A 10,501-nucleotide genomic window follows, 5' to 3' on the forward strand; every position below is an offset into this window, starting at 1 on the left:
TTGGTTACATATTGTAACCCAAGACACTACTTCATCCACCTCTTGTCCCTCCCTTGCCCTCTTTCCAGAGCATTGCTGTGAGTTGGCGTATGGCCGTGGTGCACTTCCTAGAATCTTCTCCCACGTGGGTCACGGGTGTTGGACTTCATCTGGAAATGTGGGTAACTGCTGATTGTCCAGATAAATCGCCTCCAGCACACCTAATGCCCTCAGGAAGGGGATACTTCTCCTCATGGTAGTCCACTTGCCTGGGTGACATAACATCTTCAAGGAGGAAGCCTGATGGAAGTGACCTGCGGAGGCCAAGGGCCTTCACCCCTCGCCGAGTGAACTGATTTTTTGGTGTGTATTTCTTCTTCTGTCTAGGGACCACTGATAGGAGCACGGGTTGTTCTTTGGTTCAGCTGCAGCGCCTGTCACTGGCGTTTGAGTAGCCACAGCGCTTGTCACGAGGGTTAGAAGAGGCGCGGTGCCTGTCGGTGTTTTCCCTCCCTTCTCCGTGACGGTGCTGCATAATATCGATCCGTGTTTCATAGATATTGGCCAGGTCCCAGCACAGCGTGGTAAGCTGTGCCTCTTTGGAATAATCACAGCATTTTCTTTTAAAATATTGCACCATTCCAGGGTCCCGTAGTTGTTCTGGAGTGCAGTTTTAAACCACTGGAGGTGAGAAGTTCTCTAGATACTTGCACCCATTCTCGCATGCACCCTGCCACTCAAGACTATCCAGCCTTGGGCCACATCTCCAGGTGATATTCTTAAAAACAGTTTTTGTAACCCTAAACAAGATGAAACACCTTCAGGAGACAACAACAAGAGTATGCTGGCTTGAACATTCCAAAGACATTCGAAAATCTCAAAAAGCTGTTGCAATTAGCCTGAAGGAGAAAGTGAAGGTGAAAGAGTGGGGGAAAGGATCCTCCCTCGTCTTCCCCATCAATTCGGTGCAATAATTCCAAGAGAAAGTGCTCAAGGTAGGGGCATGACAACAAAACAGATCCCAATTTAAGTTCATAACCAGTGATGTAATCATCTCGTAAGTCAACGTTACCCAGTACAGCAAAATAATAGTCCTGATCCCTCTCCCAGAGGTGACAAACGTTGCCACAGAGAATACGTAGTGCATGTCAGGTTTTACACACCACCGCCACGTGAACTAACCAACATTGCAACCAGCCATCTTCCTCCAACTTTTTTTTTGTGTTTAACCCAACAGATTGACTTGGGAAAGCCCCTTTCTTGTCTTCTTCCCATTATCTAGAAGTTTAAGAGATCTCTTTTGCAGTTGAATGGGAGTAAGTCTCACTACAAGATTGGCTGTAACGTTAAGTTGAAGAAGGCTTCACCGACACCCCAGCTTAAAGAAACGTGAGTCTACGCTATCTTCCCTGTTGTTTCATCTTCACCACCCATAGGAATGTAAAACTCTTTCCAAGAGAAGTGTTGACGTGTTGTGGTCAGTTTGTGGAAGGGCCTGGTAACCAGGCTACTAGATCCCATGATTTGTAGTTGCTTGAAGTCTTGAAATGCTTCGGAGCTGGAGTCTGGGGCAAATATTAGAGAGGAGGGAAAGCAAGGGTCACTTGTAGATGCTGAGTGTGCGACACCTGATCTGCCCTGGTCTTGGGGGAATTAGATGTGGGCCAGGCAGGTTTAACTTCTTAATCTGAAATTGTTCCTACAAGTGATGTTGCATAAAAGACACGTTCTTAATGTCGAGTGGACTACTAGTTGGTGGGAAGTCTTAGGTGCTACAGTGTAAAGTTAGAACTTTGCACTATGAAAGCACCCAAGTGGAAACCACTCCCCTGAAGGTTAACCACTCAGATTAATTAAAATGGTGTTACTTACTCCTTTATGGCTTTTTTGGTGTTGCTTATGGCTTCTTTTTATAGATATGTGCTAAACTGAAAGAACATGAATGAAATCCAAATTTTTCTTTCAAGTGTGATCGCTCTTTCTGATGTTCTGTGTATTTTTTTAATGCATACCCCCCCAAATGACATACTTCCCCTCGGAGATTTTTTTTCCCCCCCCAATTCATAATCAGTGCTGGGTTCTCATTCTTTACAAAGGCTCTCAATGTTACCAGCAGATAAATAATTGAAAAACCTTGCTAAGATTGCTGCTGTCGGTGCTGATGCTGAAGGCTCCCCAAACATTTCAGTTACATAAACAAATCTCTATGGCAACCTTCTCCGGGAAGAGACAGTGCTGTATGCTGATTTTTTTTTTTTTGTGGTCGAAGGAGCAAATACAGAAAGCGATTGAGCTTCAGCGAGGGGGTTGAGGAAAGGTGCTGACACTTGACGGAGGGTAGCCGGGAAGACCGTGGCTAAAATCCTTCTGGCAAGGAGTAACATCAGCACCTACTGCCCATCAAGAGGGCTTTTGGTGATGCAAGAAGTGCTGTCACTGACTTACTGGCTGATGTTGTATCGGCACAGCCAAGCACCGTTTCTTTTCTTATCAATATAATTTCTATTTTTTTTTAGAAAAGGGAAGGACTGCCGGCAGTCTGCCCTTTTATTGGGTGGTGTTTGCCACCAATACTTGCTTTGATGCTCTGGTTACTGAAATGACCTGACACCTAAGGTGGGAAGGGAATGTTTCTGTATTAGCTGGATATTCACAATTCAGGCAAAAGAAAACAGAGAACCTTAGTGCCGTGTTTTGCATCAAGCCAGTAAGTTTCTGCTGAAGCGGCAGAACAGCTTTAAATCAGTCCTGACCCAGTGATGGCAAGAGTGGAAAATACCTCCAGGCAAGTTGTTTCAGTGGAGGCAGGAGTTCGTTGTAAAAACAATTGCACTCCGTGCCTGTTTTAAATGGGTGATGTTCCTGAAGTCTGGTAGCTTTTCTTGCTGCATTTACTTCCCAGTAAGTGGTTCTGGAGATCCTTCTGGGCACGGTGCCGTGTCCCGTGCGAAGCCATGTGGTGCTGAGCTAACGAGGGCTCGCCAGGACCGTGCCAGCTGCAGGACGGGCCCCATCGCAGCCCCAGCCCAGCCCGTTGCCCTGTGCCAGGTGACTGCTCCAGCTCCCTTGGCTTAACTCGATGTTTTCACCCTTGTGCTTTGTCACCAGGCTGCTCGTGAGTGCTGACAGAAACGGAAGAACACAGCCTTAGCAGCAGTGAGTTGTCTTCCTCCTTCTTTGCCTTCACTTTGTTCCGGAAGGAAGAGTTTTGAAAGTGTGGGGAATCTTTTAGTCTTACACCGTTCTCCTATTCTCACGATTGGGGCCTGAGCTTCAAAGGATGCTCTAGAAAAGCCGAAAGCTCTCTGGAGTGCTACTTCAGCAGACGCAGAAGCACAAGACCCTGAAGGGAAGGGCGAGCCAGCATCCTCTGGTGAGAAGGAGGTAGTGCTGCAGACCTGGTCCTCTCTTTGTCTTCGCTGTACAGCGGAGCATTGTACCGCTTCGTGCCGTTTGTGACCACAGACACCAGCAGCTGCAGGACACTGGTGATCTTTGGCACCAGGCTGTGACTCTCATGACGCGTGACAGCGTTTGCTTCATTGCCCAGATTGTCTTGGGTCTTTATTCTACGCCCTTTAGTTGCAAATATTGTTTAAAAAAAATAAAAACAGTAAGTGAGCTAGTGAGAGGAGCCATTGTTGTTCTGTCAGTGGCTGTATTTTTTATGCTATGAAAAAGATGCAACTGGTAGCTTTTATATCATCATAAAAGCGTGCACAAGGATAAATTGTTTTTCTTTCAGCTAACAACAGATACGTGGGGGTGCTGCGACAGGACAGTAGCTCATTGCACCACAACTGAAAAACGAGCATGAGAAAGCAAGCCAGGTCTGTGCTTGTTGTTTGAAATCTAACTCAGTTAGATGAGATCTCCAGATACCCTCGTTGTAATTCCCCGTGCAGTAGCAGCTACTACTGCCACACACCGTGCTAGCCTGAGGGCCAGGGGAACAGAAGGAACCCTGGTTTGTTACTCCTTAACCTTCCTGTGTCTCAGTTTGAACAAGGTAGTAACCTTCCTTCTTCCATCCAGAATTAAGCTGTTTGCTTGGTTTTTTCTCCCTGAATCAACACGGATGCTGTGTGGAAACAGATGCGGGGGGTGGTTGTTATGCAAGTGGAAATCAGTGTCCTTCTGGGGGTAAAACAGCACGTGTCGGGCCCTTCTCATCTGGCACGGTGTCAAGGGAAAGTTTCTGGGCAGTGAGCATTAACTGGTGTTTACAGGGTGTCTAGGGAGAAGATTTTAAGTGTGTGTGAGGTCTGTGATGGTTTCAAGCCAAAAAAATGAGCAGGTGAATTGGTGTTCCTGAAACAATCTGTAGGTAGAATAAAGGAAAAATAAGGAAGTGATGGGTCTTAGTTTTTGTAAGGTGACAGATAGGTGTCAAATATAAGAGAACAAAAGGTGAAGGTTCAGAAAGGTGGCTATGATGAAAGAAAATGAATCCTCCATGTGGTAGCTGACAGCCACGCTACGAGATGATGTTCTTAGGTATAGCGAGAAAGAAGAAATTCGATGCTTTTCAAGCACAGGTGTCAGATGAAAATGCTGGTGAGCTGTCTGTGATACTAGTTTAGGACATTTTTACATTAATAAATTAAAATAGTTGTGACTGTAATCTGAGTAAATGTGTCTTGCTCCCAGTAAGTCTGCCATGTGTTCCAGGAGCTCATCCTTTAGTAAGATAGCACATTATTGGTTTTCTAAGCTTTTATAGTAAAATAAATAGAAATTATTTCCTTACTGTCACAGAAAAGCTAGAACTGTGGTTTCCTCTTCCAGCCAGATTGCATTTCTTTCATTGCTTCACCTCAGCTAAGAGTGATAAGAGAGCTTTACATTTACGTGGTGTCGCTGGGAAAGCCCTTGAATTAAATGGACAGAACTCGCTTGATGTTCCTTTTTTGTCAAGATAATGGACTGGAGCCTTTGGCCAAATGAAGAGAGCTCTAGAAAGGGTCCTGAGCATCGCTTAAGGAAACTCTTTGATTTTCCTCCTGCTCTACTCATAGGATGAAATCTGCTTGTTGGTTTAACAGTCTGCTTTGGAGTTTAACCTGCAGATCCAGCTGACTGCAACTTCGGTCAACACTGAACTGATTTTAACGATTCCTTTTCCAAGCTGGTCCTGTGTTCTGCGACCAACAACGTGGTATCTCCTGAGATCGTTCCTTTTATTCCCGTTCTAGGTGCTACGGCTGTGTCACCCAGTCATTGGCTTCCTTGAGTTCTAGTTCTGTGTCTTGAAGTACTGAGCTGTGTGAAAGGCACGGTCCGGATGGCCAGTGAAGTGGCAGTCACCTGAGGTAAACCGTAAAGGTACAGAAGAGTTAGCAGATTTAAGGGCTACCAGTAAAGAACTGGATCTCTTTAATGTTAGGGACACTGGCTTGATGTTACCCATGCTGACATTTGCACTTTTTGGAAGCGTTTCAACTCCCTTTGTCCAAGCCTTGAGAGAAAGAAGATGACAAGATGTACTTTCTGGAGACAGTTACCCAAATAACTTGTGCCAAGCGTTGAGTGGATTTCTCTGTGTGCTTGCCGCAAGTGTGGTCTCTTAATCGTGGAAGTCATTCGCTGAACAGCACAGTTCTCCAAGATATAGGGTGATTTTTAAAGAAGTTACAGTATTGACTAACCTCTCAGCAGTGTAGCTGATTGTCATATGCTGTTAAGAAAACAAAGCACAGAAGTTGTGCCTAATTTGAATGTACTCGGAAGAATTCCGGCCAACATTTCCGTGTGACATCTTCGCTGAGCTCCACTTGAAAAATCTGTGAGGCTTTTTGGAGCTTTGAAGAGTGAGGGAATTCGACTTCGGATGCCTCTAAAGGGGTGGGCACCCTGCCTCTGCCCCAGGGTGGGGAGGTGCAAAGACGCGTTGGGTTTTGCAGCCGTGGTCTCACAGGGCTTTGCTGACCCGTGTCGGTGTAGGAGAAGGTGTTCAGCAGTGCATGAAGGTTGCTTTGGTTATGTCCTACCGGAGCTGACTTGGTTTGGTAATTGAAGCCAAGCACTGTTGAGCTCCTGATTTTCCTATTTGTACTGTGAGAAGTTAACTTACCTATAAATACATACGTCAAGTATTTAGCTTGAAATTAACTGCTTGTATAAACATACCTAATACCGAGGTTTTGTGATAAAAATGACCAGCGTGGAACCCTGCAAAGGTGTTTGTCTGTTGCTTGTTATAGGGAAGGTTCCACAGTAGAGCTACAACAGGCTGTGCAGGACGTAGAGCTTAGTGGTGTGTATGTACATGACATTGTTGTAATCTGTTGGGGTTTTATCTTGTTTTCCTGCAAGAGTCACTTTGCACTTTTGCTTTTTCGGCGAGGAGGGTATCTGTGACGAGCTTAGGAACAGCGACCTCCCCTACAGGCAGTGCTAGTGGTGTTGAATTAGCTCCCATGAAAATTCATCAGCAGTCCTCGTTCGGAAGATTTTATAATCCAAATAAATGGGCATATAAGAATCTGGTACGTCTTCTGACAGGCACCAGAACAAGAGCAAAGGATTCCAATACTGATTGCACCATTACCGGGCCACAATTTAGAAAACTTTCCTGTACCCAAACACTGTGAAAATGGATCTTAGTACATCGATTATCCTTCTTGTACCAAAACACCATATTGTCAGCAGATAATAATATGGAGCAATGCTTGACTTTCTTGCTTCAGATGGTAAAATCAGCAGCTTTGAAGAAAGTGTCAGCTCCAGGATTGAGATAGTAATTCAGGAAAAGAAATGTGAAGCTTCGTGTTCTGAACGTAAGTACCTAAGAGCTGGTAGATGTTGCTGATGGAAGAATGTAATAATTCCTGTTGGGAAATGAAACAGAAAGTGCTCTCTGCACAAAGCCAAAGTCAAGAGGGCAGCTCGTAGTTCACAGTTTGCATTCAAAAGCTGGAGATGAAAAAGAGATGCATGGAAAAGAAGTTCGTCTTTCTTTTCAGGAAGGCTTCTCATGTTTGGTATGGCTTGTTGTGTAGTGAGGGGCGTGTTTTGGAAGGAAAAGCTGGTTGTTTTGAGCTTCTTGAATGCTATTAACTATTCAGTGGTATCTGATCACAGCAGTGTTATTCAACTGGACTCATACAAGGCCAGCTTCCATTTCATCCTGGCATATGGGGGGGTCCTGTGCCCTGATAGACTTTGCAGCAGATGTAAGAGACAGGCTAAAGTGGGCAGAAATTTTCCCTAAGAGTTCAGTAACTTTAGCTGCTTCCTTAGTTCAGTCACTAAAGTTATGTCAGACATCTCCAAAAACCGCTGGAATCTTTCCCAGCGCTGGCTTGATACCTTCCTTCAGTAGCTGTTGATCTAAATAAGTCACAGATTTCCAAAAGGATGTACACTTGCTCTTTCATCGTCTCCTCTCTGCTTTCACAACTCATTCCAACGTCTTGGAGGCTTCCCAGTTGTCCTTTTGGTCCGTTACGATGATGTCCGCAAGACGGAGGACTATGTGAGTAAACCTCCATTCCTTGTCAACTTTGGGGTCTTTTAAAGGCAGCTTAGTTCTCTGAATTGAGAGAAGCGTGAGGTAAATGAGAGAACATCTGTATTGATGCTAAGTGTCACAATTTTCTGCGTTTCGCTTGGGTTGGCGTCAGATGGCACATGAGTCAGCACTGCAAAGACTGATAAACTAACCTTTAATCCAGGGGAGGAGATAGATTCCCGTGGAGAATTTGCTCACTGTCTGTTTATAGCTTTCTCAAAGGGCCGGGACATCGCTGGCGTGGAATATTCTGCAGATTCTGAGGTATGACAGAGACTTCCATTAGTAAAACGTGTTGCCCTTTTTGACACAGGGAGAGGATGAATCTCTCTCACGCCGAGGAGAACTGCCTCAGAATCCAAACGGCTTATTTCTGAAGCTGGGTGTAGCTTTGTTGTAGCTACTTGTTTGGCAGAATTTCTCTGGTAGAGTTATCTTAGGATTTTTTATATTTATCTTGGGATTTTTTTCAGGAAATGCCTTGCCTATTTTTTTCCCTTAAGCTGCACAAAGGTACATACCTCCTCAAGATACAGTAAGGAGGAATGATAGAGAAGGGAGTGGAACATCTCCCTGGTGAGGAAAGGCTGAAGGAGCTGGAGAAGAGGAGGCTGAAGGGTGACCTCATTCATGTTTCTAAATACATCAAGTGGGAGTGTCAGGAGGACGGAGCCAGGCTCTGCTCGGGGATGTCCAATGACAGGACAAGGGGCAATGGGTACAAGCTGGAGCACAGGAGGTTCCACAAAAACATTAGGAACAACTTCTTCGCTGTGCGGGTGCTGGAGCCCTGGCCCAGGCTGCCCAGAGAGGGTGTGGAGTCTCCTGCTCTGGAGACTTTCCAGCCCACCTGGACACGTTCCTCTAGGGCTGCCCTGGGTGACCCTTCTCTGGCAGGGGTTGCACTGGGGGATCTCTAGAGGTCCCTTCCAACCCCAACATGCTGTGATTCTGTGAACATACCTGGAATGGAAAGATTGGAGGCTGCCTATTTGGAGCTCTCCTGTGCCCGTCCAAACTTCCCTCTCGCTTGGGAAGGCAATCTTCCTGAAGGGAAGGGATGTGCACTTTCTGCGTTATTTAGGTTATTCGTCTTGTTTTGCTTGAAGGAGAAATTGTGGCACTTCTGCTGTGTGCATACCTGCAGCCTGGAATCTCCTTTCTTAAAGATTATGATTTGGTCCTTGGCTGCTGCTTCTGACAACCAGATGTCTCGTGGGTTTCTCTGTATGTGACCTCTGGATATGGACTGCCACTGAGGTTAGGTTTTTGTTCTTTCACTTCATGTGTCATCCTTGATTTCACACCTTCCTATCTCCATCCCCGGTCACTGATGCCCACAGAGTGAGCCTGCGCTCTCCGTTGCCATCAGCTGTCTATTTTTAACGCTGCCACCTTCTCATATTGCCAGCAGGAAATATTAGCAGGTATACATAAGTCCATGTATTTTCCCTGCCTTCAGGATCCCTAAAACAACTCCTCCCACATACCTGTACATATCCGACCTCTTGGAAGAGTTCACTGAGCTATCACTGCGTTCAGAAATTGCTTTCATGCTTCTCTGTGCTTTGACACAGAAAAATGTCCAACCCTGTGAAATCTTTTCTTGCTGCTCTGATGTGGATTGGCCCAATGTAAGTGAAATGGCCATTTCGGTAGCTGTAAAGATCCTGCTTGGGAATTAAAATTTCCCCGTGATATTAGACACAGCGGAGATGCAGCGTGGGGCTTTTTGCTGAAACATCACAAAATCCCAGGAGGAAAACAAGAAGGAAATTCTAGGAAAGTTAACAGCACATGCAAGTTGTTTTTTTTTAATGTAATGATAAGGAAAATCTGAGAGCAGAAAAGCTTTTGAGTGGTGTGTTGCTAGAAAGAAGCTTAGATCCTCCCTGTTGTTGCGTAATGACAGGTGAGTTCAGTTATTATTCTATTTTGCTTTCAAGATCCAATTCAGTTCGTGATGAAACCATGATTTAAGCTCTAGTATCTTGACACTTAATGAGTTAAGGTCTTACGGTGTCAAGTCCTGTTTAGTAGGCTGTTGTGCTTTGACCTCCTGAGTTTGAATTTTGTCTCAATCGAGTAAGATGTCCTGTGGTACAACCATACAATATCTAGTCCTCACTGAGAGACTGAGCTTCTACGTTCTGAGACTTGCGAATAAAAATAGCACCGTCTTACGTAACGCTTTGATTTCTGCTGTGGAGATTTCATTTTTCTCTCCTCTATCAACTGCCACATCCTGTTCTTGGTTAGCTGCTCTCGTCAGAAGGGGTAACTCGTCTTCCCGGAATGCCAAAACGTGGATGCTGCACGTGTAGAGAAAGCAGTGAGGAAGGCTCCTGGCTAGCAAAAGCCTGAAGGGACTGGCTGCTAACGCGCCCCTTTTCCTATCTCTGATTGTCAGGTATTTATACAGGTTCAGGTTAACAATGCGACGGGTCCCGAAAACCAGCTGATAATCTGCAAGCTGTCCTGGAGAGTCTTTTTTTTCCATGCCTAAGAACAGTTTTATGCAGTTTCTATGGATTCGCTGCCTGGGGTCGAATACACCCACTTCTGCTTGAAGGACGTTGTGATTCTGTGACTTTGCTGTGTTAGCACCGAACTAGAACAGTGCTACGGAGGTAAAGATTTCTAATATTGGTCAAGGATTTGGTGTATTTTTTCATTTTCTGGTCGGATAGTTTTAATTTGCATTGTTGTGTTTCTGTAGCTGTTCACACGTTCCTTCTGTTCAATTAATCTTTTTCCTTTCTTTCTTTTATTTTACCACACATTATTTTATCTTCTTTCTAGGTCTCTGTTAACTCTCCGGAGTGTTAAACCTCAGAGAGGAGTGTTAATAGCTGAGATATCACCCTTGGCATGCTTAACTGTAGACAAGTTGTTTGAACTTGTAACACTTGGAAAATGAAAGCTAATATATTTGTTTTGTTATTCCCATGGAAATGAGATATTTATAATGAGCTTCTAAAAACAAGTTACAAATACACACAGAGCAGC

Source organism: Apaloderma vittatum, unplaced genomic scaffold, assembly GCF_000703405.1.
Source record: "Apaloderma vittatum isolate BGI_N311 unplaced genomic scaffold, ASM70340v1 scaffold15370, whole genome shotgun sequence".
Lineage (NCBI taxonomy): Eukaryota > Metazoa > Chordata > Aves > Trogoniformes > Trogonidae > Apaloderma > Apaloderma vittatum.